Source organism: Sorghum bicolor, chromosome 10, assembly GCF_000003195.3.
Source record: "Sorghum bicolor cultivar BTx623 chromosome 10, Sorghum_bicolor_NCBIv3, whole genome shotgun sequence".
Lineage (NCBI taxonomy): Eukaryota > Viridiplantae > Streptophyta > Magnoliopsida > Poales > Poaceae > Sorghum > Sorghum bicolor.
Window position 1 is genome coordinate 43,362,231 of NC_012879.2, and position 26,509 is coordinate 43,388,739.

A 26,509-nucleotide genomic window follows, 5' to 3' on the forward strand; every position below is an offset into this window, starting at 1 on the left:
TTGTATCCCGCATTACCATCATATAAAACTAGTAATTTGATGTCCAGCCGTAGCATCAACCAATAGATCGGCACTGGCATCGGATAACCATCCATCGGCGTAGCTTTATTAAGATTCCTAAAGTCCATGAAAACACGAAGCTTCCCATTCTTTTTATAAATAGGGACAACACTAGAAATCCATTCGGCGTACCAACACTACCGAATAAACTTAGCTTCAATAAGTTTGGTTATTTCGGCCTTAATATCAGAAAGAATATTAGGATTGCATCGGCGTGTTGGTTGCTGATGCGGCCGAAATCCTGACTTAATAGGCAACCGATGTTCAATAATTGATCAGTCTAAACCAGGCATCTCTATATAATCCCAAGCAAAGCAATCTTTATATTCCTTTAACAAATCAGTCAATTGCTGCTTACATTTAGAATCTAACTTAGCACTAATGAAAGTAGGCCTTGGTCTATCACCATTACCTATATCTACTTCTACTAGATCATCAGCTGATGTAAAACCCTGTCCTAACTTTCCATCATCGACTAACCTATCCATTAAAACTCTTCATCAGAACTGACTGCTTGGATCGGTGGAATTTCATAATCGGCAACTTTGAAAAAATATTTCTCCCAAACTTCCCGTGAAATGCATCTGGTCCTCTCATAAGTATATGATTCTGCCGATGCAATGACATATGAAGAATCTCCAGGGACAATCTCAATTTTGTCACCTACCCATTGAACAAGGCACTGGTGCATTGTAGAAGGAATACAGCAATTGGCATGAATCCAATCTCTCTCCAGTAGCAAATTATATGCACCTTTCCCACTGATGACAAAGAAAGTCATCGGCAAAGTCTTGCTGCCGATGGTCAGTTCAACACATATGGCCCCCTTAACCGGAGACACATTCCCTTCAAAATCCTTCAACATCATATCGGTCTTGGTGAAATCTTGATCTCCTTTGCCAAGTTTCCGATATACCACATATGGCATAATGTTGACTACAGCCCCTCCATCAATGAGTATCTTGGAAATCGGCTGCCCATCAACCCTACCATTGACAAACAGAGCCTTAAGATGTTGTCTTTCATCATAAAAAGGTTTCTCAAAGATAGCCGTCATTGGATCAAGAGCCAATTGAGCTATTTGGTCAGGGAAATCTACCCCCTCATCATCACTGAAAGGTGCAAGAAACTCCATCGGTAACATAAACACCATGTTAACATCTGCCGATGGTCCTTTTCCCTTGAGATTTGATTGCTTCCAATTCTCTGACTTAGAAGAACTTTCTTCGATACTTAATTCTTCTTGCCTCTCCTACTGCATCCTCCTTTTTTGTGTCCTGGTTAACCCTTCCAGACACCATTGGGGAAGCTGTGTCTTTCGCACTGGTTGATAGCGAACCTCCCTTGATTCCACCCGATGAGTGTTAGCATCCCTGCAGAAAATAAATTCATCGGGCACCCGTGCATTTGCCATTTCTTCGAGCTCCTCTTGGTTCCTTGGAAAATGCCCAACACGTCCACCAAGCATGTCATGCACGCTAAGCCTGCCCCCCTAGCCGATCGTGAACTAACATCCTCCCCCTGATTGGCTCATTAAAGCGTCGATCATTGTTCTGGAATCGTCGATTTGACCGATCATGCCGATTATAACCATTGCACTCAGGGCAGTCTCCGACAGTCGGTAACTTGATATTTTGCTCCCAACAGTGAATAAAGAACGGGCAATTCCAGTGATCTTTATGCTGATTCCACTCTTGTCGGCGTCTTTCTTCTTCTCGACCTTGATCCTCTTGCTGACGGTGATACTGATCTTCACGTTGTTGCCATGTCTCCCAATGCCGCCTATGGGTGATAACAATACCAGATTGTGGAGGCTTCCTAGAGCTGCTTCCTTCCTGGATCAAGCCTTTGCCTTTGGCGTCATCGGTAGTTACCTGGTGTTGGGGATCCACCGATGCGTTTTCCTCAACTGCTTCTAATGTTAGTATTTTAGTCTTGCCTTTGGCATCCAGCATGTTTGCAGGGAAAGGATGTTGATCAATCTTCATCGGCTTCTGAGCTTTGGAATTATCAAACTTAATCCTCCCAGATTCAATAGCCGATTGCAATTGTTGCCTGAACACCTTACACTCATTTGTACTGTGAGATATTGCATTATGCCACTTGCAATACTTGATCTTCTTCAATTCTTCTACCGATGGGATCACATGATTTGGTGACAATTTAATCTGCCCCTCCTGAAGTAGAAAATCAAATATCCTATCGGCCTTAGTAGTATCAAAAGTGAACTTCTCTGGTTCTTTCTGGCAAAGGGACAAGACATCGGCTTTTTGTTCTTCACCCATTCTGCCAAGCCGATGACTGGTTCTTCATCAGAATCTGAACTTGTTGCCTCATCGACAAATGACACTTTCTTATTCCAAGCCTTCCTAGGTTCAAAAGTCTTGATATCTTGATCAGAAATCCTCTGCACTAGATGACTTACACTTTCAAACTCTTGAGAGGCATATTTGTCTTTGATGTGTGGCAACAATCCCTGGAAAGCCAAATCGGCTAGCTGCCGATCATCTAGAATCAGACTGTAACATTTGTTCTTGACATCCCGCAACCTTTGTACAAAACTTTCAACCGATTCATCATTGCGTTGCCTCAGCCTTACTAAATTGGTAATCTTCTTCTCATGGACTCTAGAAAAGAAGTACTTGTGGAACTGCTTCTCGAGATCAGCCAAAGTAATCACTGAGTTTGGAGGTAGTGAAATAAACCAAATAAATGCCGACCCTAACAAAGATGATGAAAACAAACAAACTCTTAATTCATCTCTGTTAGCAGCCTCTCCACACTAGATGATGAATCGATTGACATGTTCCATAGTCGATGTGTCATCCTGTTCAGAGAATTTAGTGAAATCTGGCACATTGTACCGATTTGGAAGCGGAATCAAATCGTATGCAGGAGGATATGGTGTCCGATAAGAATAAGTATTGACCTTGGGCTTTATCCCAAACTGATCCCTCATTACTTCAGCTATCTTATCGGCCCAATAGGCATCGGCATCCTACCGATGTGGGGGTTGAGGTTCCGGCACCTGCTGATAAACCTCCACATGTCTCTGAGGTGCACGATCTCCAGGGAACATGGCGTTGGCGATAGGTTGCGGGCCACCAATCTGCTGAGCAAGATTCATCGGCTGATTGGCTAGTCCTTGATTCTAAAATCCAACCTACATCTGCCCCTGCTGGAATCCTGTAGCCTGATGATTCTGTTGTGTCATTTATGGAAAGATAAACTGCCCTGTCCACCCATTGTTGGCATTTATCGGCGCAGGTCCTGCCGATGGCTGATAATTGGGTGTCATCATTGGGTTGACATACCCTGTCTGAGTCATAAACCTCTCGTGCGCCGGCAGTGGATCCGTCGATGCATTAGGCATCTAGAACGTTGGCATCTGAAAGTTCCCTGTAATAGGCCTCGCAGTAGTAGTAGTTGAAAACTAAGGATTTTGAGTCATCGGCGAAACTGGATGTGCCGATGTCATAGGAGCTTTTCCTGTCAAGTCAGCCACCTGAGATGTTCTACAACTATTTGCGAAAAATTCTAGGGGCATACCATATCCCCATCAATTGGGAGGAACTTGGCAATTCTAGAATACAGATCCTAACATTGCCATTGCCGATAGATCTGTGTTGAGTTGAACCCGCCCCTCTGATGTTGCTGGATTAGTTCTCATCGGTGTAGATTGCCCATTAGTCATCCCTAATGTGCTTGGTGGAGAAGTAGCTTCCGTACCCACAACGGCCGGAGGAGCCGATGTAGCAGTAACCGATGACAACCGTGGCTGATGATAGGCCGGGCCCATGTATAACGGTGGTGCCTGTCCTTCTTTGAAAGTTCTAGCCACAGCGTTGAAAACAGTATTGGACAGCACACTGGATTGGTTGATCAAAGCACGATTAATAGCGTTATCAACCATATCTTGCAATTTACCAGGATTGGCTTCAAAAGTGATCTGCCGAGGCATCGGCAGGTCTTGCTTCTGGATTACTTCACCGCTCCTATTGACACTGAAGGATTTCAAGCAGAGCTGCTTGTATTCTTCCATAGCTCTTGCCATAGCCTGCTTCTGCTCATCCCTGAGATCAGCCTCGGTTACAGCAATGATGTTTTCTGTGTCGAACTCAGTAGTAGACATCTTGATCTTGATGATAGATTGGTCCCACTAGGCGTGCCAAAAGATGTGTTGGTGCAAAAGTAGATCTGCAAACACAAAGGGCTAATACCCAATTCAACGTTAAGGCGTGCCAGCCGATTTGACCTTGCAATCGACAAAGGTGATAACTCGAACACTTTGGTCCCGACAACAGCGATGCGCTGGATGTCACGGCCAAGAGGTGTTTATACCTGCAAAGGGGCCGGTTCGGAGCGCTCCTATCCATGACCCTCTGCTCCATCTAACACAAAGAAGGTTCACGGATCGAACCTGAACCGCGAAGTGCCTGCCCCGCATGAACCGCGGTTATCCACGGTCAACCCATGTATCACACGGCCAGCCCATGTATATATCGAATCACAGTCCACGCAGCCAACGTATATACCAAATCACAGTCCACGGCCAGCCCACATATGTATGTGTCGCTGTTGCTCACGTACAAGCGCGTGATCCATACTTTTTGGAAGAAAAAAAATACAGAATACAAAATCTTGTCAAACTAATACTCCCCCAATCCCAAATTATAAGCCATTCCAAGAATTTTGGAGAGTCAAAACATTTTCACGTTTGACCAAAATTATAGAGAAAAATACTAAGATTTGTAACGTAAAATGAGTATACTATAAAAATATAATTAAGAAGGAATCTAATGATACTTAGTTAGTACCATAATAATTATTATGGTACTAACTAAGTATCATAATAAAGAAGCAAAAATTAGTACCAAGCCATCAACCAAAAATTAGTTGTATGTGAAACTGAAAATGCTCAATTTCACCTGTATATGCACAATAAAGAAGCAACATAACAAGTTTCCAAAATTCAGCAACCATACAGGAAAAGTAAATGAACTGCAATTGTGGCCAATTTGTCATAGGAGCTATGAACTTCATGCTTGATCCTCTTCCATAACCAAATCATCGACTGCAACTAGAAATCACTCTAATCGGTAACACCTGCAAAGAACATCATAAAAATTAAGTTACAGAAAGATCAATAAGCAACAAACATTTATGGTTTTGCCTGCTGTCTAAAATTAAGTTACAAGAAGACCAACAAACAATCAGTAGCACTTGTGGATTCTCCTTTTTAGCATCAGCTCTTATATTATTATTAATTTATCATATATATAACTAAAAATCTGTCTAGATCCAAAGTATATATTTATGTTGAAAATAATACTAGAGATATGTTCTCTGACAATAGGTAGACACAATAGGAAGTGGCAGTATCGCTGTTGATTGGGAAGCATACAAAGAGGATGACTGATTTTGCTGCTACATGCATGACTTAAGTATTGACACCCTACTAGCTAGAGAGTAAACAGCACTGCGCTGCACTTAACAAATCAGACTCTTACTACTCCCATCCAAGATTAAAACTGACAGAATCCTTTCTTCACATGGAGTCCAATAGCAAATCAGACTCTTACTACTCCCATCCAAGATTCCAATCAGCAACTGACAGAATCCAAACTGTTCTTGCTATCAAAATAATTTACTATACTATTATGCTCAGTTTCAAATAATTACAAAGTTGTCAATGAAATGAGTAGAATACAAGCATATTACCTGTGAATTTCATGGTTCATTCTCTTCCATAATGAAACCATCAACTGCTGCGGTAGAAAATTGTGCCGAACCTATATACCAATTTGCAAAGTTTAAGTTGCAGTAGATGAAGGATTAATTAAAAATGTGTTGAAACTATGTATATCACCGAAAAGAGGTTTTACCTTCTGCCCTATACCAGTCTTGGGTGCATATAAGTGCTTCTACTGTCTCAGGGTTAGGCTACTTCGAAAATCATTTATGGATCTTCTTGCCATGCTAAAAGCTGATTTTGAAGGTACAGACGTGGCTGGAACAGCAAACAAATCTCGGGCTATACAAGAAAGGGTCGGATACTTTGTCGCATTACCCATCCACCAATTTATTATGTCAAACTCTTCAGCTTGAATTGGGTCCTCATCCAAATACCTATCAAGCTCCGTGCTTCTCTGAGTTCGAAGATCATCTCTGACTTTTTTATACCATTCCGCCCATGGGTCATTATTCACTGAACAAACTCTGGGTATTTGTTGTGTAGATGCTGCACTTGGGGTTTCTTGTTGAGAGGTGTATGCTGAAAACAGCCCATGGACTAGTTTTTGTAGTCTATCAATCTTTTCCTTTCCTGTCTTAGGAAAGGCCTTGCTGAAAACAAAGTCAACAAATTTCAGTTTGAACCTTGGGTCAAAAACCACAGGAACACATAGTATTATGTGTGACTTGTTCCAATATTTGCTGAACTTCTTCTTCATCTCCTTTAGTACCTTGATCATCTCCTTTAGGAAGCTTAACTTGGCTTGATCTGGCATAGGAACTTCAGAGCTATAATTATCTTCTTGCTCAGTAGTTTGTAACTCAAGCTCAGCAGTTTTTAACTCTTCTTCCAAATCCATCTTGATCTTCCACATGTGATGAAAATAGAGATTTGTGGTAGGGTAGTTAGTGCCTGAAATAACTTTAGTTGCCTTCTTGAACACCTTTAGCAGGTTACAAAGTACAGCAACACTTTTCCATTCTTCAGGGGAGGGTAAATATGTGTACTTTTGGTCCTCTGATTCTAGCACCTCAAATGCTTTCCTAAATTTAAGGGCTGTTTTAAGCATCAAATATGTTGAGTTCCAACGTGTGATCACATCTAGTGATGGCTTTTTCTTACATGTAATGCCTTCTCGTGCAATTATTTCTCTGAACATTTGTTTTCTAGAAGTTGAAGAGCGAAGGTACTTGATGCTTTCACGGATGTTGTCAACAATCGGTTCAACAAACTTGAGCCCATCTTTCACAATAAGATTTATGACATGTCCAGCACATCGATGGTGAAGCAGCTCTCCCTGCACTGGTATCAATTTCTGTTGCACAAGATGGTGCTTCAGCAAATCAATCATATGATGCATTGTCAAGTGTGCACCTCACGTCTGCACTAGTTCTGAACATCATGGCCATGCCATTGCTAAAACCGTGATCTCTTCACAGTTTTATTAGGCAGTAGAAATCTTGGTTTTGCTCACCTCTGCTTTCTAAAACTATATTTCAACCACCATTTCATTTTATTTCTTTTTTTCTGAAACAAAGAGAATAGCTAACCAGGCTTCATCTGAATGAATGAATTCACCAACTTTGTTTTTCTCTACCATTTTGTTTCCTTCTCTTTTCAGACTTTCAGTAGAAGGGGGGAAGTTACTAACAGTGAACAGATCTTCTTGGACTATTGGCACATCGTTTTCACTCTTTGCACAGAAAAAGGTGAACTGGACCTAAGTAAAGCCAAATTAATCTTACTTAAAAAAAAGCCAAATTACAGTGCAGAGTACAATCCAGATTTGGTTTGGATGCAGAGCAGATGTAGGCCAGATTCAACTTACTAGCGAGTAGGGATCCATCATCTAGTCGCTAGTGGCCAGAGGAAAATCACCCTGGAAGCAAATCACAAATGAACAAAAAATCATAGCAATTCAATCAGGGCAAGGTGAGCGAGGAAGGAGCCTCACCCTTGTCTTCCCGTCGACTCCTCACGCCCCAACCCAGCTCGGCAGTCGGCAGCGCTAGGTTTGGCGAGGCTTCCTGCACCCGCACTCCACCTACCGCACAAGCGCGGAGCGGCCGAGGCGAGCCCGTCCAAATCGCCAGATGAGCCTCTCGGTGCAGCGTTTAGTGGCAGATCTTGTACTCGTGCGCGAAATCTAAGGTAGGGTAAGGGAAGTGGAGGAGGAGGAGGAGGAGGCGGTGGAAGGGGTTACCAGAGGAGGAGGAGGCGAGTCGAAGGGTCGACCCGAGGTTCACCGGGGGTCGATAGGGTCACGACCCTTTTGCTCCTATTCTGCTTCGGGTCGACCCGAATCGGTCCACAAGCTAATTTCAGGTGCGGATCGGCTTCGCAAGCGGGTCGAACCGAACCCTTCACATGTATATGTTCACGCGGAACTCGAGAACTCGTTGAGTATGACTCGAATAATTCTTAAAAACTCGTAAGTAAAAGAAAATATGCGAGCTGACGAAGTCGTCGAAAGTAGATGCGAAAATAGATATAAGAACTTTGTGTATGATTGATTGGATTGTCCTCTTACATCGCTACTAGGCCTATATTTATACTCTGTCTTAAAGAGTTACAACCAGATACGACTAGGATTCTAATTCCAAATTAAATAGAACTCGTACATAAAATAAACTCTAATAATTATAGAAAACAATAATTTATCTATCTTGGACGATCGGCACACCACCATTATTCCTGCTGACGACTCCCACGTCTCCGTGCACCATCATCGGCATCTTCATCCTCCATCGGCAATCGTCAACATCGACTATCGGTTCCGATCAACCACTGTTCCCAGATTTAATCATATCTCCCTCCCGAGGCCTTATCATCGATATCATAGGCCATCGACAACTTTTCTATTAGCCAGTCATTACTTTTCCATCTGCCGATCCAAGCTTCATTAACGTTCCTGACTCGTGTCAAAACACGGTGTCAACACCCCGCAGGGAACTCCATGATCGATTGGAGACGAGACATGTGGGCACGATGTCAGAGGGGAGCGGATCTGGGCACACCACGCGGTGGCTGCTGTGGCCGCTGCTGAAACAAACGCGGCGGTGGATCTGTAGGACGGGAGCGCGGCGGCTCTGTAGGACGGGCGGTGCGGCGGAAGGACCTGCCGTCCACGAGCGCGGCGGAAGGACTCGCGGGCGCAAGCGACTGAGGTCGAGTTTGAATTGATGGAGATCGAATCGGTATCGGGAGGTTTGTCGGAGGTGCGTCCGGACACACTTAGGAGCAGGTCGTTCCGTATTTGCATGCATCATCATCATTCATCGAGAAAACGATGAAGACATGCAGCCGCACAAGCATGCAGATCGACACAACTAGCCTTATTACCCTCCCATCCGATACGACCAGTCATCATCAGTTTCCGGCTGCATCGCACCCATCGGCCATCATCGATCACCACCACCACCATACCCTCCTCCTCCCGCCCCGCTTCACCTACTAATAATCCATCCGACTCCGACTCCGACTCCGACTCCGACTCCAATCTATTCATTGTATGATCGATTTCGATTCCACCACCACATCACCATCATATGCATATACTCTGACCTGTCGCCACCGTCGTCGTACCTCCCGTACGTCCAGCTCCACGGCCGGTCCGGTCCACCACCACCATCCGAATCTCCTGCATCTGATCCGATCTGATCCGATCCGCGCCGCCGATTCATCATACAGTAAGCTAATTATTATAAGATTATATATGGAGCAGCTACCCGACGACATGCTCGCCGATGTCTTGGGCCGCCTCCCGCCCAGCAGCCTGGCGGCATCACGCTGCGTCCGCAAGCACTGGTGCTCCATCATCGACGCCCGCCGCCTGCTGCGTGTTGACCTCCTCCCTCTCCGCCTCGACGCCTTCTACTGCACCTGCCTCGACTGCTTCGAGCAGCTGACCTATCTCTTCGCACGCCCTGCTTCGGCAGCGCGTCGAATCCCCGGCGGCTGCCTTGACTTCTTGGAACATTACATGATTCTCGAAGTGGAGGATCACTGCAATGGTCTACTCTTGCTGTATGACATGGTGGTGAACCCTGCCACACGCCAATGGGCCAACTTGCCTACCTCTCCGGAACCATCCATTGACGACATGCTTGGTGGGCTCAGGGTCTGGGCCGGGACCGCGACGGATCAGGATCAGGAGAAGGACAACCACCACTTGTTGGATTCAAGCTTTTACCTTGTGTACGATCCTATGGTGGAGTCGGCGCAGCACTTTGAGGTATTTCTTATCCCCTCACTTGCCCATGGTCTGGCCAATCGGGAAAGCATCACCATCGACATTGAGGAGCAAGAATGGCCGCCATCTACATTCAGAACCCATGTATTCTCGTCGAGGAGATGGAGGTGGGAGGAGAGGTCCTAGGTCCGCCAGGGGAGCCTGCCGGGACCATGGCCGATATGCTGCAATCCGATTGCTGGGATTGCCGCAAGGTCGTCTATTTTCGGGGAGCTCTCTATGTGCACTGTCAAAATGATTCTGTCATGACGTACTAGCTAGCTACTAGTCGTTTCATCTATCATCATCATCATTATTGTACAACTACATGTATGCATGCAAATATATTTGCTCAATCACTAATTAGGCATATGCATATATATTCATCACTACAGGAAATCCGAACTTTGCCGAGTGTCATATGCTTTGCCGAGTGCCAAAACTCGGGCACTCGGCAAAGAGGCTCTTTGCCGAGAGCTGCACTCGGCAAAGCATGTCACTCGGCAAAGGCTAACGGTGGTACACACCGTCAGGCTTTGCCGAGTGTCACTTGAAGACACTCGGCAAAGAGGCTCTTTGCCGAGTGTCAAATTTGGCGCTCGGCAAAGATTTTTTTTATTTTTTATGTTTTTGTCTCTAAACTTTTTGTACGTACTTTGCACTTTATTTTGAAGTATATATTAAAATTTGGCACAATTCTCGATATATTTCCTATATATATTTAATTTATTTCGCTTAAACGTATTTCTTCCAAAAATACAGTATTGAACTACAGGTGCATCCAATCATAGAACACTACTAGGCATCTGCTCATAAATGACGTTCCACTTTCGTCACAGAAAACCCCAAAATCGTCACTAAACTTCATCTATGACGAATTTGTGACGAAAAGTCGTTCGTCATGGAATGAGCGTCATAGATTGACTACCGTGACGAAATGCATAATTTCGTCATAGATGTGCATGCAATCTATGACGAAATATGTACCGTCATAGAAGTGAATCCATTCTATGACAAAATATTTTTGTCATAGATGTACGTTCCTTTCGTCATAACATGATGTCCCGTTAGCTTAACAGACGGCGTTTGCCACGCTGTCAGCTGACATGTCTGCTGACGTGGCATGACACGTGTTGTGCTGACGTGGAGCCCGACACGTGTCACGCTGACGTGGCACCTGACACGAGTCATGCTGACGTGGCAAACGACACGTGTCGTGCTGACATGGCTACTTGCTGACGTGGCGTGTGACACGTGTCGACTTTGTTGGCTGCCACATATCATTTTTAAATGGGTCCACGTGGCATCCTGTGATTTGTTCTCGTTTTCGTCACAGATCATATTATGCGATCGTCACAGAACATAAAATAAAATCATCACAGAAGTGAACTCTTCATCATAGGAATGAAACATGCATTTTTTTAATAACATTGAAATGACTAAAAGATTCCACAAAGTGGCAACATAAGTTATTGCATAACTCACTTACATCAGTACTTGACTCACAACTAACTTGACATCAGTAGCATGATAACTAGGGACATCAGTACTTGACTCACAACTCAACCAAATTCACAACAACACTACTAAACTAGGGCCACAGGCAACCACCAGCAACATCACTGTCATTTCTATTTAGTGAAGATCACAGCAATTTGCCACTAAGATCACAACAAAATCATGTGCAGGTACTTGTAGAGAAAGCTTCAGACCTTATGACCTTATTGTTGCTACTACCCAAGTTGAGAAAGTAGTACCTGTACAGAATAAAAGTATAATCAATAGTGATAGTACACATAGATTGGAACAAACATTGATTTGAAATGAATAAATTACAACATGTCTTTTTTTATAACAAGGTTTACATCAAATGTGAGTCACATAGACAGTTGAGCGTAGCTTAAAGCTTCTCCTCCTGGAACTATGTGAGGTTGCTTTCTGCTACTGTTCGAAGGTTAGCATCTAGAGATTGAGCAGCTAGTAGAACCTGAGTGATATCCATGGTTGTATCCTGCATAAAAAAAATAACAGATTTTCAGTTAGCAAGGAATCACAGAAAATCAATAAGCAACATAATACATCAGCAGTGCATATTATTAAAGGTCAGTCACACAGACAGTTGAGCGTAGCTTAAAGCTTTTGCATTCAAAACAACATTGTTCACAGCACAGATATTAGACAAACAACTCATTCAACAAAGGCACTGTATGCAAATTTTTTATCCACATTAAAGCACATATATCCATAATATTTGCTTAGCCTTATCAGCAATCCAAGATTATCACTAAACAGCTAAGGTCCGGTTTGGATCCCTCCAGTTTTTAAAAATCTGGTTTTTGAAAACTGGGTAGGATCCAAACAGGCTAGTTTTTGCCCAGTTTCTTGTGTCAATTTTTGCTAGATTCTTAAAAACCAAGAAGCTGTTGATACCCAGCTTTTGCCAGTTTCTTGTGACCTTTTAAGCAATAAATGAAGCTAGATTCAACTAGGGGATCCAAATACCCCCACCAGTTTTTGCTCAGGATCTAGATTTTAGAAACTAGAGGCAAAACTGGTTTTTAAGAATCTGAAACTCATTCAAACAAGCCCTAAATCAACCAATGTATCTGTGCGACCATTCAAAGCTAAAGAACATACTCAAAGAAGCCATAAATATTCCTTCTTAATATAATGAAACATAGCTCTCTTGCATGTTCCAGAAGAAAAAAACATAAAGAAAAGCAACAGTGTAAATATTGTACACTCAAATTGCAAATAAATATATTATAGGATGAACAAGTCACTGCACTAACATCATCAGCATCCAATGCAAACTAAATTATATCGACCAACAGATAACAAAGGTACATCACCCCACAGAGATGACTAGAGTTTTAACATACTAGTGCAGGGCGCGCGCCATCGCGCGCATAGGGAGGCACATGAAAAATTTTGAACATAGAGAAAATATATTGAATATGTAGATTGTAGTATGAGTAATAACGTACACATATATATTCAGAATGTGTATATTACACATTCAAGATGGTATATAGGCACATATATTATATGCGCTGCCAGGTGCTTTATATACTTGGTAGTCTATATTAACTGCCTAGCTGCTAATGGCTTGATGCTGCTCTGTTAGTATTTTGGTTAATGAGCGGCTGCATTTTGCCTTTGTCGGTCCAGGAGCTGATGCAGTCTGCATATGTAAGCAAGATACTGCACATTTCAACTAACTGATATAGTTTCCAGATTACAATTGATGTAGCACAAATGAAGTATAATGTGTGTTTAACAATATACCGTTTGCACTGCAACATTGTCTTATCTCCCTACTCTTTTTGAGGCAGTAGATCGAAGGCTGGAGCCTCCTGTAACCATGAAAAATAGCACATTACTACAACCAAATAATCATCAAGTTTCAGGAAGCATGACTTGAGTCAGGAGACTGAATACGAAGTTTTTTTTGGGGTGGGGGGATGAGAGAGAGATGGCAGGAGCCCTGCCTTTCAACTAATTAAGAAAGAAAAAGGTGCTGAAAACACATATTACAGGTTGATTACAAGTTTTAAAGGATCCACTAACAAATCCCCTAATAAGAAAACCATCCGGTGACCAAAATCATCCAGTGCAAAGTTGTCCTGCATGCTGATCTGAAACATGCCAAAGGTTGGATAATCCCTAGTCTGACCGGTACTTCAGATAGCAATGAATTTATATATAATTGGCCAACCAATAAAAAAAATTAAGCATTCATAGTGAAGCCAAGCTGTTAAATTTTGTGGTTCCCAGTGCATTATCAGCTTTCTCGAGTTCTATCACATAAACCTCTTTGGAAAGGGGGCTTTGTTTGGTGTGAGATTGAGATCAGGCTGTCCAAGTTGTCCTAGATCTAAACAAACAAATCCCCAAAAAGAAGATTGTACGCAGCTTCAAGCTTAGCTATCCCAGACTCTTATCTATCCCATGCTCTCTTGGTCAATGTATGATCTTCCCTACTTACTACATGCTCCTTGTACACACGAAGACCAATTTGAACATAGCACTAAAAAACTATACTATATGTGACAATGTAAATGATATTTGCATATTTTGTAAGCAGATTATTCTTTTTTTTCTCGAGCACGCAGGAATACTGCATATCATTATATGCAGAAGTGAAAAAATGGGGGCAAGTACACTGGTTTGGACAGTTATAGACACGCCAGTGCTAAAAGAAAATTGACTTTAAGCAGAACCTCTACTGAAACTCAACATCGAAGGGAAGTACAGTATTCTTAGATGGTGATATTACCATATTCTTGAAACATTAGAGAGAGAGAGATTTTAGCTAGACCCAGATATTTAGGCGGACATTGAAAGATGTTGTTTCGTTTGATATTGCAATGGCTTATGAGATTTCACACAGCAAGCAAGCAAGCAAATACCCGACGAACTCTACGGAATCCAGAGAAACAAACAATCGGATTTGAGCGGCAGCATCGGAGCGAACGATCCAGTGGACCAACAACAGCGATTTAACCGAGTAAAAAAATGGGATTAGGATTATTTACCGCGCAGAGGAGAAATCAATCCAAGCCTGGACGGATCCCCGCCGCACGCGAGCCCAAGAGATCCGGACCGGCGGCGCGGGGTTGCGGCGGCGCGGAAGGGAGGCTAGGGTTCGGGGCGGTTGGGAAGAGCAGAGGGTGGGTGGTTTAGGAGATGCTTCCCGGAGGCAGGTAGGGTTTAATTAGGAGGTGGGGTTGGTGTGGGCTGCGGGCTGGCGGCCTGCTAGCGTGCAAGGTTTTGCGAAGTGACCTGTGCCACTGCCAGCAATGCTAGTATCCAAATTTTCATTTTTCTTTTTTATATTCAGAAAAAAACCAGCACTGCTAGTATCCAAATTTTCATTTTTCTTTTTTATATTTAGAAAAAAAGCTAGAGGCTGTCAATATTGAAATTAAGTTATACATGATCCAATAAATATGAATTTTTACTATAATTTAAGCATGCAATAATTAGCTCACTATAATAATTTCATCACATTTGGATCATAAAAGCTGTTGATATGAATTATTCAAATTAATTATAAAAAATCATAGACCTAAAACTACAACAAAAAGTTTGTATTAAACTATACCATATTATATGTTCACTATATAGATCTACTCATGTGGAGTTCAACAAAATTAGATTTTCTACTTTTATAATTTTTCTATTTACTATGATTTTTTAAGGATTCAATAAAAAAAGAGACAAAACCACCGTCCACCACAATCGAACCTTCAACGCCGCATAAGTCGCGTCACCACACCTCTATCACACGCGTGCTGCGGCTACCCGATGCACCTCTACACGTGCTGCTATGTCCACCTCACGCTTGCTGCTGCAGCAACTCCCACGCACGCCTGCCGTTACATATATGTATATATGCAAAAAAATTCAAACCAAATATATATATATATATATATATATATATATATATATATATATATATATATATATATATACACACACACGTGCGTCCCTAGGTGATCGTCACGTGCGTCCCATCTGATCGTCGTTGTGCGTTCCCAGGTGATCGACATATACAAGAAGAATACCTGAGGACGCATGGTGAGGATTCAAAGCTAGGCCGCACGATGTCGATCACCTGGGAACGCACAACGACGATCAGATGGGACGCACGTGACGATCACCTAGGGACGCATGTGAGGATGCTTGAGGATCACCTGCTAGGGATGCACACGTCGACGGTGATCACCTGGCACGTAGCCGCCAAGAACGAACTTGCGCGATGGTTTCTCTGCACCTCGTGTATACGTAAAAGTGACGACAGATCATGGGTATAGAGCCCATTAAGTCGGATGGATTAAAAAAATCTGTGCATAAATAAACAAACATGTGTTATAGAAACAAAAAAAACTTCATTGGTCTGGTGGTAAAGGTACCACCCTCTAAATGAACAGGTTGTAGGTTCAAACCTTCTTGTGGAGGATTTTTAATTTTTTTGGGAAATAAAAGAGGGAGTTCGGTTTAATAAATAAACAAATAAAGCAACATACAAGACTATAGCACAACTGAGTGAGTGGTCTGGTGGTAACTCACCTGTGCTTGCAGCAATAGGTCGTGGGATTCAAGCTCCCATGGAGCTTGTTTTTTTGCCAAATAAAATAAAAACCAGAGGAGAACTCCAGGCAGCAGTCAACAGGGTGGGACCCATCGGTGGGACCACAACGCCACGTCATGACGGTGGGACCCGCCGGTGGGGACCCACTCGGGCGACCACGATGCCACGTCACGACGTGGGACCAACAGGTGCCACCATGGTGCCACGTCATGCCCGTGGGACCCACTATTGCCAACAATCTATGACGATTTAGTTTTGATGATCAATGACGTTGTTTTCATTTTCGTCACTGTTCTTCGTGCCAAAGCTCCGCCACTTGTCAACCATGACGAAGCTACTAATTTCATCATCGAATGACCTAAATCTGTGACAAAAATAGTAAGCGTCATTAGTGATTCGTCATTGATGAACACATTTCTAGTAGTGGAATTAGTTGATTGGAAAAATGATATTCACAATACTTATTATAGTTTGAGACCATTTCGAGGAGCATGCCTGAAATTTCGAACGTCTTGTACATGAAATATGGCGACAAAGTTGCGGAAGAAATGCATTTTAATTATATAAATTACAAATGAAGTTCGAAAAACATAAAACTTGGCGACATGTCTTTACATCACATGTAGATTCTATGATAAAAATTGGGGAACGTTTCACAAAAATTGTCACATAAGTTAGTTATAAATCTACACCCATGTGATCACATATGAGATGAAGTGAGAGGTGTAGGTTTATAACTATCGTATGTGACAACTTTTGCGAAATGTTCTTAATTTTTTATCATAGCCTCCTCATGTGATGTCGAGATGTGTCGCCAGGTTTTAAGATTTTCGGACTTCATTTATAATTTATATAATTAAAATACATTTCTCTCGCAACTTTATCGCCATATTTCGTGTATAAGACGTTTGAAATTTTAGGCGTGCTTCTGGAAATGGTCTCAAACTATAATAAGTATTGTGAATATCATTTTTTCAATCATCAAATTCTATGATTGGAAGCACCTGTAGTTCAATATTGTATTTTTGGGAGAAATACATTTAATCAAAATAAATTTAATATATATATATAATATCGAGAATTGTGCAAAATTTTAACATACACTTTAAAATAATGTGCAAAGTCAACACAAAAAGTCTTGAGGCAAAAAAAACTTTGTCGAGTGCCTTGGGTAGGCCCTTAGCAAACAAGTATGCATAGTGCCTTTACTGAGTGCCATGCTGCAAGGCACTCGGCAAAGAATAAAGTTTGTTATTTTTAATAAAACAAAGAAAAATTAAAAAAATTAAAAATTGGCTTTGCCGAGAGCTAGAGGGTGCGGCACTCGGCAAATATTTTTCTTTTTTTCTACATAATTTCTTTGCCGAGTGCCCACTCTCCAGCACTCGGCAAAGATTTTTTTTATTTTTTTAAATTTTCTTTGCCGAGTGCTCCTTATCTTACACTCGGCAAAGTTTTAATTTTTTTTTATTTTTGTGCTCAAATTTTTTTTCTGTAACTCTACTATAGTACCTGCAACTACATATTCAATTTGATACACTTTTATAAATTTTTGCTATATTTCTTAAATAATTTCATTCCATTGAATTTGTTAGAAAAATACAATTAAATGAAATAAGTTAAATAAATATAAAAAAGATTAAAAAATATGCCATTTTTTCTAAATTTTGTTTAAATCAAAGTATTTTTAGAATAATTTTTAAAAATTATTTTTAAAAAATTAAAAAAATCTTTGCCGAGTGCCCTGGATCTGGCACTTGGCAAAGAAATTAAAAAATATCTTTGCCGAGTGTCAGATCAAGACACTCGGCAAAGAGCCCATCCACACAATCTCACGGCCCAGCCCAACTCCTCATTCCTCAAACCCTAACCCCATCTTCTCAGGTTGTATATAATCCGCCGCCAGCTTCCACGCCTCCGCCCTCCCAAACCCTTCGCGCCGCCGCCGCTCCCCAGCACACCGCTCCCAACGCGCCACACCTGCACTTGCTCCCCGTCAAGGAGCACCAGATCGTGGAGCAGCTCGTCCCGGGGCTCAAGGATGAGGTGACGAAGATCACGCCCGTGCAGCGCACCCGGTTCAAGGCGTTCGACGTCGTCGGCGAGGCGATGGACACGTCGGGCTCGGCGTCAAGTGCGCCGAGGAGGTCGCTACGGCCATCCGTGGCGCCATCATCCTCGCCAAGCTCTCGGTCGTGCCTCTCAGGGTGCCCGTCAGGAGGAGGTACTGGGGGAACAAATCGGACAGCCCCACACCGTGCCCTGCAAGGTCACCGTCAAGTGCGGCTCCGTCACCGTGCGCATGGTGCCGGTGCCCACGGGGTCTGGGATCGTCGCCGCCTGTGTCCCCAAGAAGGTCCTCCAGTTCGCTGGAATTGAGGACGTCTTCACCTCGTCCCGTGGCTTCACCAAGACACTGGGTAACTTCGTCAAGGTATACCAGCTTAGATCTTTGCCTAATCCTGTATTGCTTGCTCATTGATGGCTTTGTTGCTCTGTATACTGGGCGTTGAAAGTTAGGTGATTTGCACATCTTGTAACTGTGAAGTTAACTAGTGTAGTTCACCTAGATTAGTCTTCTGTTCAAACTAATTTTGGTTGTTACTATTTGGGCTCTGTGTTATTTATAACTTTCTTTCCTATGGTTTGTTAAATAGAACCGTAATAAGGTGATTCAGCACAAATTCCATTAATTGTACATCTGCTACGCGTGCCTCACCTTCACATATATGAACATCAATTTACAACACTGAAAATCATTTCTGTCCAGTGACATCATGGAACAGGGCTGGCTCGATCTGCCCAGTCCTGCACTCTTGCAGTTGTTATTTATTGCTTAACATAACACTACTTATGGCATATGGTGTTGAAAGCAGTAAATGACTGATACAGAGTTGTGTTTCTTGTGCTTATGTTTCTTGTTCTGTGCAATCTGTATATTGAATTGTGCACAGATTTCTTCCATGTCTGGCCAATGGAAAACCTGCCCTGTTATATTCATACACAAATTTTGTACTTTATCCAGCCATTCCATATTTTGTTCCATGTCTGGCGAATGTAATTTCTGTTTGTAAGAAGCTACCTAACTTTTCCAATGAACTCTAGGTTGTTTACGATTATTTGATCAGTTGATCCCTAAATGTACTGTATAGCTAATCACTTGATCCCTATTTGAGTATAGCTCTAGTGAATCTATGGATGTAGACTGTCTATTTCATTTTTGTTAGTGTGAGAAACTCAATAGCTTATTGTCACGCTCACATCTTTGTGAATTGCAGACAACGTTTGATTGTCTGATGAAGACCTATGGCTTCCTTACTCCTGAGTTCTGCACTGAGACTAAGTATATGAAGACCCCGTTCCTGGAGTCCACCGACCTTTTGGCTAAGCCGACAAAGGGTCTTTTGATCAAGGCTCCTACTGAAACGGTGGAAGCTTAAATGTCTTAGTTAAATTGTTCAAGTGTCGAGAAAAGGAGTTTAATTGCTGTAGTAAGATATTGGTGTCTTGTTTTTTTGTTTTTGTGCAGCCTAAGATATTGAGCCCAGCCAGCTTCTGATGAAATCAGTCCTCCGCTTGTGTTAGGGTGGTCTTCAATATGATATGAATGCTACAACGCTTGCACTCACACAAATTTTTTTTGAAAAAATTTCCAGCTTTGCTGAGTGCTAAAGATCATGCACTTGGCAAAGCCCTTTTTTTTAAAAAAAGAAAATTTCTTTGCCGAGTGCCCTATAGGAGGCACTCGGCAAAGATTGTTTTAAAAAAAATCATTTCTTTGCCGAGTGTTTTATAGAAAGACACTAGGTAAAGAATTTTTTTTAAAAAAATTGTTTTCTTTGCCGAGTGTCTTGATGGAAGACACTCGGCAAAGCCACCGTTAGCGGTGGAACTGCCGTGACGGTGCCTTTTCTTTGCCGAGAGCCGCGAGAGTACTCGGCAAAGCCTTTGCCGAGTGCTCGACAAATGACACTCGGCAAAGAGCTCTTTACCGACGCAAATTTTGGCGAGGGGCCTTTGCCGAGTGCGGCACTCTGCAAAGCCTTTGCCGAGTGCAATAGTGCCTTTGCCGAGTGCCGCAGGCACTCGGCAAAGCAGCTGCCTCCTGTAGTGCATGCTTTTTGTACCCTTAATTAATTGCAGGATAGCCTTGTCCAAAGACAATTACCAAATGATCAAACCTCCGGCAACAGGCGGCAAACTTGGTGAGAATGCTACCTTTTATTTGGGAAAATCAGAGAAAGGGGTGTGCTTTGCGCTACTGTATTGGATCAACTGCGGTCGCTGCCCCCAGTTTCGAGTCTGGATTCTTAAGGAACAAGAAGAAAATGGTCACATGATTCACATGGAGTGGGTGTTGAAGACTACCATCAGCCTTCCACCGCTGTTTGCAAATACACGTCATCTTCTTCACAATCACAACGACTTTGCTGATGATAATGATGTATGGAGGGTCATCCGCAACTATAATAACAATGAGGAAGTACCACCTGCTGATGCACATGGCGACGATGATGAATGGGACTTTGACAATGCTGACATTGTCCTCGATGAAGCCAAAGATAATAAGCTCACTGAAGCAGACGGGCACTACCCTGTTGATTTTGTCGGATTTCATCCTTAAAGAGATTGTCTTCTTCTCCTTACGATATGGGACAATATCTTATAATTTGAATACCTCAAAGTTTCAACAGTTAGGCTCACGTATAAATATACCAGTGGGCGTCAGAACCTATTTCCCATACACGCCATGCTGGATATGGGGATTATTTGAAAAAAGTTGATATAAGTGGCTGCGTTGTATCAAATATATTTAGACTCTTGTCTGTTTATTTGGAGCTAGCATAAGCATGTAAGGGATGTTAATTGACCCCCACGGTACTTGCTTATAAGTATGCATGTAATAATCAGAGTGCACTTACATCTTGAACTTTATTTTGACTACTAAATTATATTTTATTTTTTCGGCAGTAAATAAGATCACTGCGTCCATCTCGCTTAAAGTTAAATGCGCACACTTAAGTAGCCATGAGCTGGACACCTTTTTTAAAATTTTTAAAAAGGTGGACTTTTATTTTAGTTACTAATTGAATGCACATTGTTTCAATTCAATCGAAAATAGAGTATAATACAGTGCAGTATCAAATAGTAATTGATTTTATAGGGGCGGATCCACATATGTGGCCAGCCAACAGAGTTCCTAGACTCAGGCACTCTAATTTTTTTTAGAGGCGACTGGACCGGCCCCCTACAGTGAGGGCGTCTGGTGCGACGAGTCACCCCTACAAATAGCTCGATTTGTAGTAGGACCGGCTCAATCACCAATTGCCTCTAGTAATTTTATTTGTAAGTACAGCTCAATGACTAGGGGCTCCTACAAACTAAGAGGGTGTTTAAGACTACTCTGCTCCACGTGCTCCACGTTTTTCAGCTCTGCTCCATGTTTTTTAGCCAAACGGTTTCAGCTCCACGCACTCAGTTCGAGGAAAAAGGGTGGAGTTGTGAGAGCACCTAAAGAGGTACTCCACAAACTCTAGTTTTTGGTAGAGCTGCTCCACAGTAGAGTTTCTGGAGCAGAGTTTGTGAAGCAGTCCCAACCACCCCCTAATCTGTGGCCCACATGTCCGTACCCCCTCAGAGACCATACCTCGCCGATCACCACAACATACAATAATACACGACTCATACAAACACTAAAAGAGATATCATAAAGATAGATGCATATAGCCACAACCATGCATTTAGCTAGGTTTCCATACATATCATAATATATACATCACAACATCATCACTGGCATAGTTTGGTGTCCATAATACCCATCATCATCACCAGATGCACACATCACCACTAGTTTGAATTGTCCCTGCTGCCATAGAGTCCCCAAAAGCCACAACATCCAAAAGTCATCCCCTGCGTTAGCTATATCACCAGAAGTCCTTGCTGCCATAGCTAGTTAGCTATCAGTTAGGCTTTGGAGCCATGCTGTCCAGCTTCTGCATCACCTTGTCCAGCTTCTTCACCACGTCACCGAGCTGCTCACCAAAGCCGTCGAGTCTGGAACCCAAATTGCTGAGGTTCTTGTGGATGGGTTTAGCAATGACGTGTTCCAGTGCCTCAGAGAGGACATTTTTAGCTTGCTCATATATATATATATATATATATATATATATATATATATATATATATATGCAAACAAACACAGAATGGTAAGAGTTATCACAAGAAGTATCACATATAGTTACTGCTATAGTAACTGCTAAATGCTCCTTGCTTTCCTCTACTCTATGTTTGGCAGCAGCTGCTCAAATTTTTTTGGCAAGCACCAGTTGCTTTTTTTTGTGACACGTCTCCTCTCCTCCCCTACTCTCCTCTCCTATGCTCTCCTACTACCCCTCTACTACTCCCCTCTCCTATGCTCCAGCATGTATAGAATTCAACTGCAACCATCTCTTTTTCAAAAAAATTTGACCACCACCTATTATCACTAGGACACATGCCAGTTCATCATAGGCTAACAGGATATGTCTCAAATAAAGAATGCCTACATGAGGGGGGAAAATGTGGTATGCTAAGCTGAGGACACAAGAATAATCTAAATAAGAGCATGCTGTATTAACAAAAAATAGCTTTAAACATTAATTTAGTTAAATAACAGACAAACATCATCCCAGACATAACACAATAAGAACACTAATGGTCCAACCTAGAAATAATTCACGTTAATCTTTTGTGCCACTATAAGATCAACATATATCTGATGTGGAAACACAAATGATTCAACTGAAATATATTATTGGTAACATGCATATGACAGTCCAATGGCATGAGGAAAAATATGGTGATTGACACATAACTGAACTTTCCTCATTTTAAGATGAAAAAAGCCATATTTCAAAAGCTGTACTTTTAGATACCACGGCCTTGTTTACTTCCAAAAAATTTTGCAAAATAGGAATAGTAGCACTTTCGTTTGTATTTGACAAATATTGTCCAATCATGTACTAATAACTAGGCTCAAAAGATTCGTCTCGCAAATTATAGATAAACTATGCAATTAGTTATTATTTTTATTTATATTTAATACTCCATGCATGTGCCGCAAGATTCGATGTGACGGGGAATTTGAAACTATTTGCAAAATTTTTTAGGAACTAAACAAGGCCCACACCGATAGAAACAATTTAATAAAAACGCTAGTTATATAATGAATAGGGATACACTGTAATTGTAATTTGACAAAATTATATGCCTGCAACTATTCACCAGGATACAGCAGCATAAAAATGTGTATGTTCTATGAAATGCAAAAACAAGATAACCAGAGTTATCCTTGTCACAGCTTAAATACCCCTGCGTGCTCATGAGGTTCTATTTTTGGCCACAGAGGTAGCTTTCAAAATACAGACATGTATCACACTACTTTGACATCAGCTACCACATAGTTTCTACCAGAAACATTACTGAAGTGACAGAACACCCAATTTCAGAGAGCACTAATTTCAGATAGGCAAAAACAGAGGATAGGAGAGGAGCTGAAATTACCTTGTCGCGTTTGGAGCTTGGCTCGCGTTTGATGACTGATGAGTCCATCTAAAGATGTTGCTGTGTTGCCCACCCTGTGTGCCGCATGCTGGAGCAAATCGACCAATGAATCTTTTCACGTTTGAAATGGGTTAATGATGTCTTGTTTGCCACATGCTTGTCTGAGAATAAGCTCAAAAGTATAATAACAGTTTGTTCAATAAGCAAGATCTGACACTTGCTTACATTAATTACTCGCATTGAGATACATTTTAGTCATTTTCCATTTGTCACTGTTGTGTCATTTCTATATAAAGTCAAAGCTTTGCCTTATCGATAGAGTATTTGAGTCAGTTTATATCGTGTACCTCAGCTCGCTGTCCATTCCAAATTATAAAACGTTTTGGCTTACACTCGAGCATAGTTCTTATTGTTGACCCATAAAAAATAGTGTTATAGCAGAAAAAATAATGATCTCTGTAGTTCTAGCAGGAAATAGGATTTCATTGAAATCTACAAATAATATACTAAACAGGGGGTGTAAAATGTATTCTTTAAGAAATCTAACACATTTGAATGCCTTAAAACCTGAAATGACCTCAGCTAGCTCTATAGTTTCTACATATATGCCTCTTCAAATCATAAAGTACATGTCTCTTCAAATTGGAATCAAAACTTGCAAGTTTTATTTTTTTTTCAACTCATGCCCAATGTTTCATGCAGAGAGGTAAAAATGCAGGCCATATGAACCTATATTTGTGTAGTTCCATGGCTACCCATAAATATCCATCAGGCATTGGAAATTTGGGAACATACTATTCAGCTACGTTACACGAGTACGGATACGAGTATCCGATACAATACGTATCGGATACGCGGATACACACTTTCTCAAAAGAAAATCCACTAAAATGGTGTATCCGAGTATCCGTATCCGCGTATCCGACGAGTATCGGATACGGATACGTCACCTCCCTTGGAGTATCCGTGTAACATAGCTATTCAGAGAATCAACCCCCACCAAGAAGTTTTGCCATGCAGAATCAAACATAATGTTAGGCAATCATGTCTTAAGAGAAGTAGTTTCTGTTTCTGACCAGAGGTAAGCTAATTATAAAGCAGCTAAAACTCCAACTGACCAAGTAAACAAAGTCATCACACTCTAGTTAAGGACAGGTATCAAGCAAAAGTTGCCAGCAGTTTGCAAATCATCAAATTCAGCTGGAGGTGGGGTGGGGGGGGGGGGGGGGGGTGGGGCATTGCTCTGCTGGAGATGCTGGGCAGAACGTAGGACCTCCATGGCTTCAGCAACCATTGCCTGAGAGCATCTGGCAACTCCAGCAGGTGGAGAACCTCCATCTGGTCCATCTCCAGAAGCACAACAGTCACCTTGGCAGCCTGCTCACGCTCCAGCTGTTCAACAAGAGGATACAGGTTCTCACCAAAACAATCATGAGCACCCTTGATTAAAAAAGGACCAACCAATAAATAGCTACTAGTGGCAAACGCGCGCCCCTGCGCGCGAGTGGTAAGAGACCTGGAATACATGATAGTTGTGAATGTGGGAAATATAAATTTTTTGACATGCTGAAGTACAGTGTAGCAAGCGTAGGTACCCATACAAAATATTACATATGATCTAGAGTCTTGGTGGTTACCAAGCTTCGTAGATGGTAAGGTTCGCTGTTTATATAAAAGCGGCAAAGCATTGGGCAGTAACATCATACAAGATTAGTAGGGAGCAGACTGTGGCCTCTCTCAAACCAACTATACAAAAACATCACAAAGTGTTTGCTAGAAATATCATACAAAGTCAGTAGTAAGTGGGCTACGGGCTCTTTCGGAATTGGATATAGATGCAGTAACATCATACAAAGTCCAGCGATGAATCTGTATCAATATTTGGGCAGACCAAAACATGTTCTATAACTTTGGGGTCTATATTTTATTGCAATATGGTGGCTATTTAAATGGACTTTATAGATGGCATACCTCATGGCTGCGAAGTCGCCTCGTCGTTGTAACCTGTTGACTAACAGAATTGTGTTAGTATGTAATATAGCACTAGTTGTATGCGTTTTGGTCCGAAATTGTGTTTCGTTACCTGCGTAAGCATAGTACTGCTCGTGGATTTCGTCGTGGTGTGCGGTAGCAAGGTCTGAGGACCCTAGTTGGATGAAAATGGTTAGGAACTAGTAGGAATGGCACGCCCTGCGTGCCGATTGGGGATCAAAACAGTAAGTAGTATATTATATAATACTGGATAAACTCTGGTTACAAAAGAAGTTAACATATATGATTTTAGCTCACTATGGAAGGACCTATAGCAGTTCCTATACATGGCACATGTGCAAAATGTAGGTATACATAGCTGAGTATAGGTGCTTCACATAATATACACTGGGACAATAGCATTTGAAATTTTATAAGCGGGCTGCCATGTCTAGTTCAGAAGGCATTGTCATATACACAGGTTGAACCTATCAAGGTGAACCGCGAGTTGTTCTATGCACTGAGTATGACCATGTTCATGTTGCAAATGCAGGACCGATCTTGCTGCTCCATTCTATAGCAGTAGGAAAAGGGTTAGCAGCCTAGGGAGTATGCAAGGTACATGTCAAATCTGTTGTGGTATGAAGAAAAGGGTTAGTGTCATAGGGAGTAAAAGCAAATTAAGGCAGGAAAAAATGCAGAGAACCGAAGTTTCGCGTGTTTCTGAAGGGAAAGGAAAAAAGAAAACAAAAAATATTTGAGATAGAAATAGTGGATTTAATGAAAATAACATATCCGCAGGCACAGATCTATGCAAGTAGAAGGAGCACATGGACATAGGCAGCATGAATATAGCTGTGCACATACAGGCTGC

The 26,509-nt window shown here is 41.9% G+C and overlaps 2 long non-coding RNA genes and 1 pseudogene across 2 annotated transcripts; 1 reads left to right on the forward strand and 2 right to left on the reverse strand.

Annotated features, from left to right (window-relative positions):
- Positions 11,425–14,762, reverse strand: LOC110431012. The gene is made up of 4 exons (XR_002448476.1): positions 14,564–14,762; positions 13,314–13,381; positions 11,891–12,036; positions 11,425–11,782 (listed from the first exon to the last, which is right to left on the reverse strand). It is a non-coding gene; the product is annotated as an uncharacterized LOC110431012 (long non-coding RNA).
- Positions 15,336–19,750, forward strand: LOC8073066 (annotated as a pseudogene).
- LOC110431013 lies at positions 21,817–24,857 on the reverse strand. Its single transcript, XR_002448477.1, has 2 exons — positions 23,665–24,857; positions 21,817–22,176 (listed from the first exon to the last, which is right to left on the reverse strand). It is a non-coding gene; the product is annotated as an uncharacterized LOC110431013 (long non-coding RNA).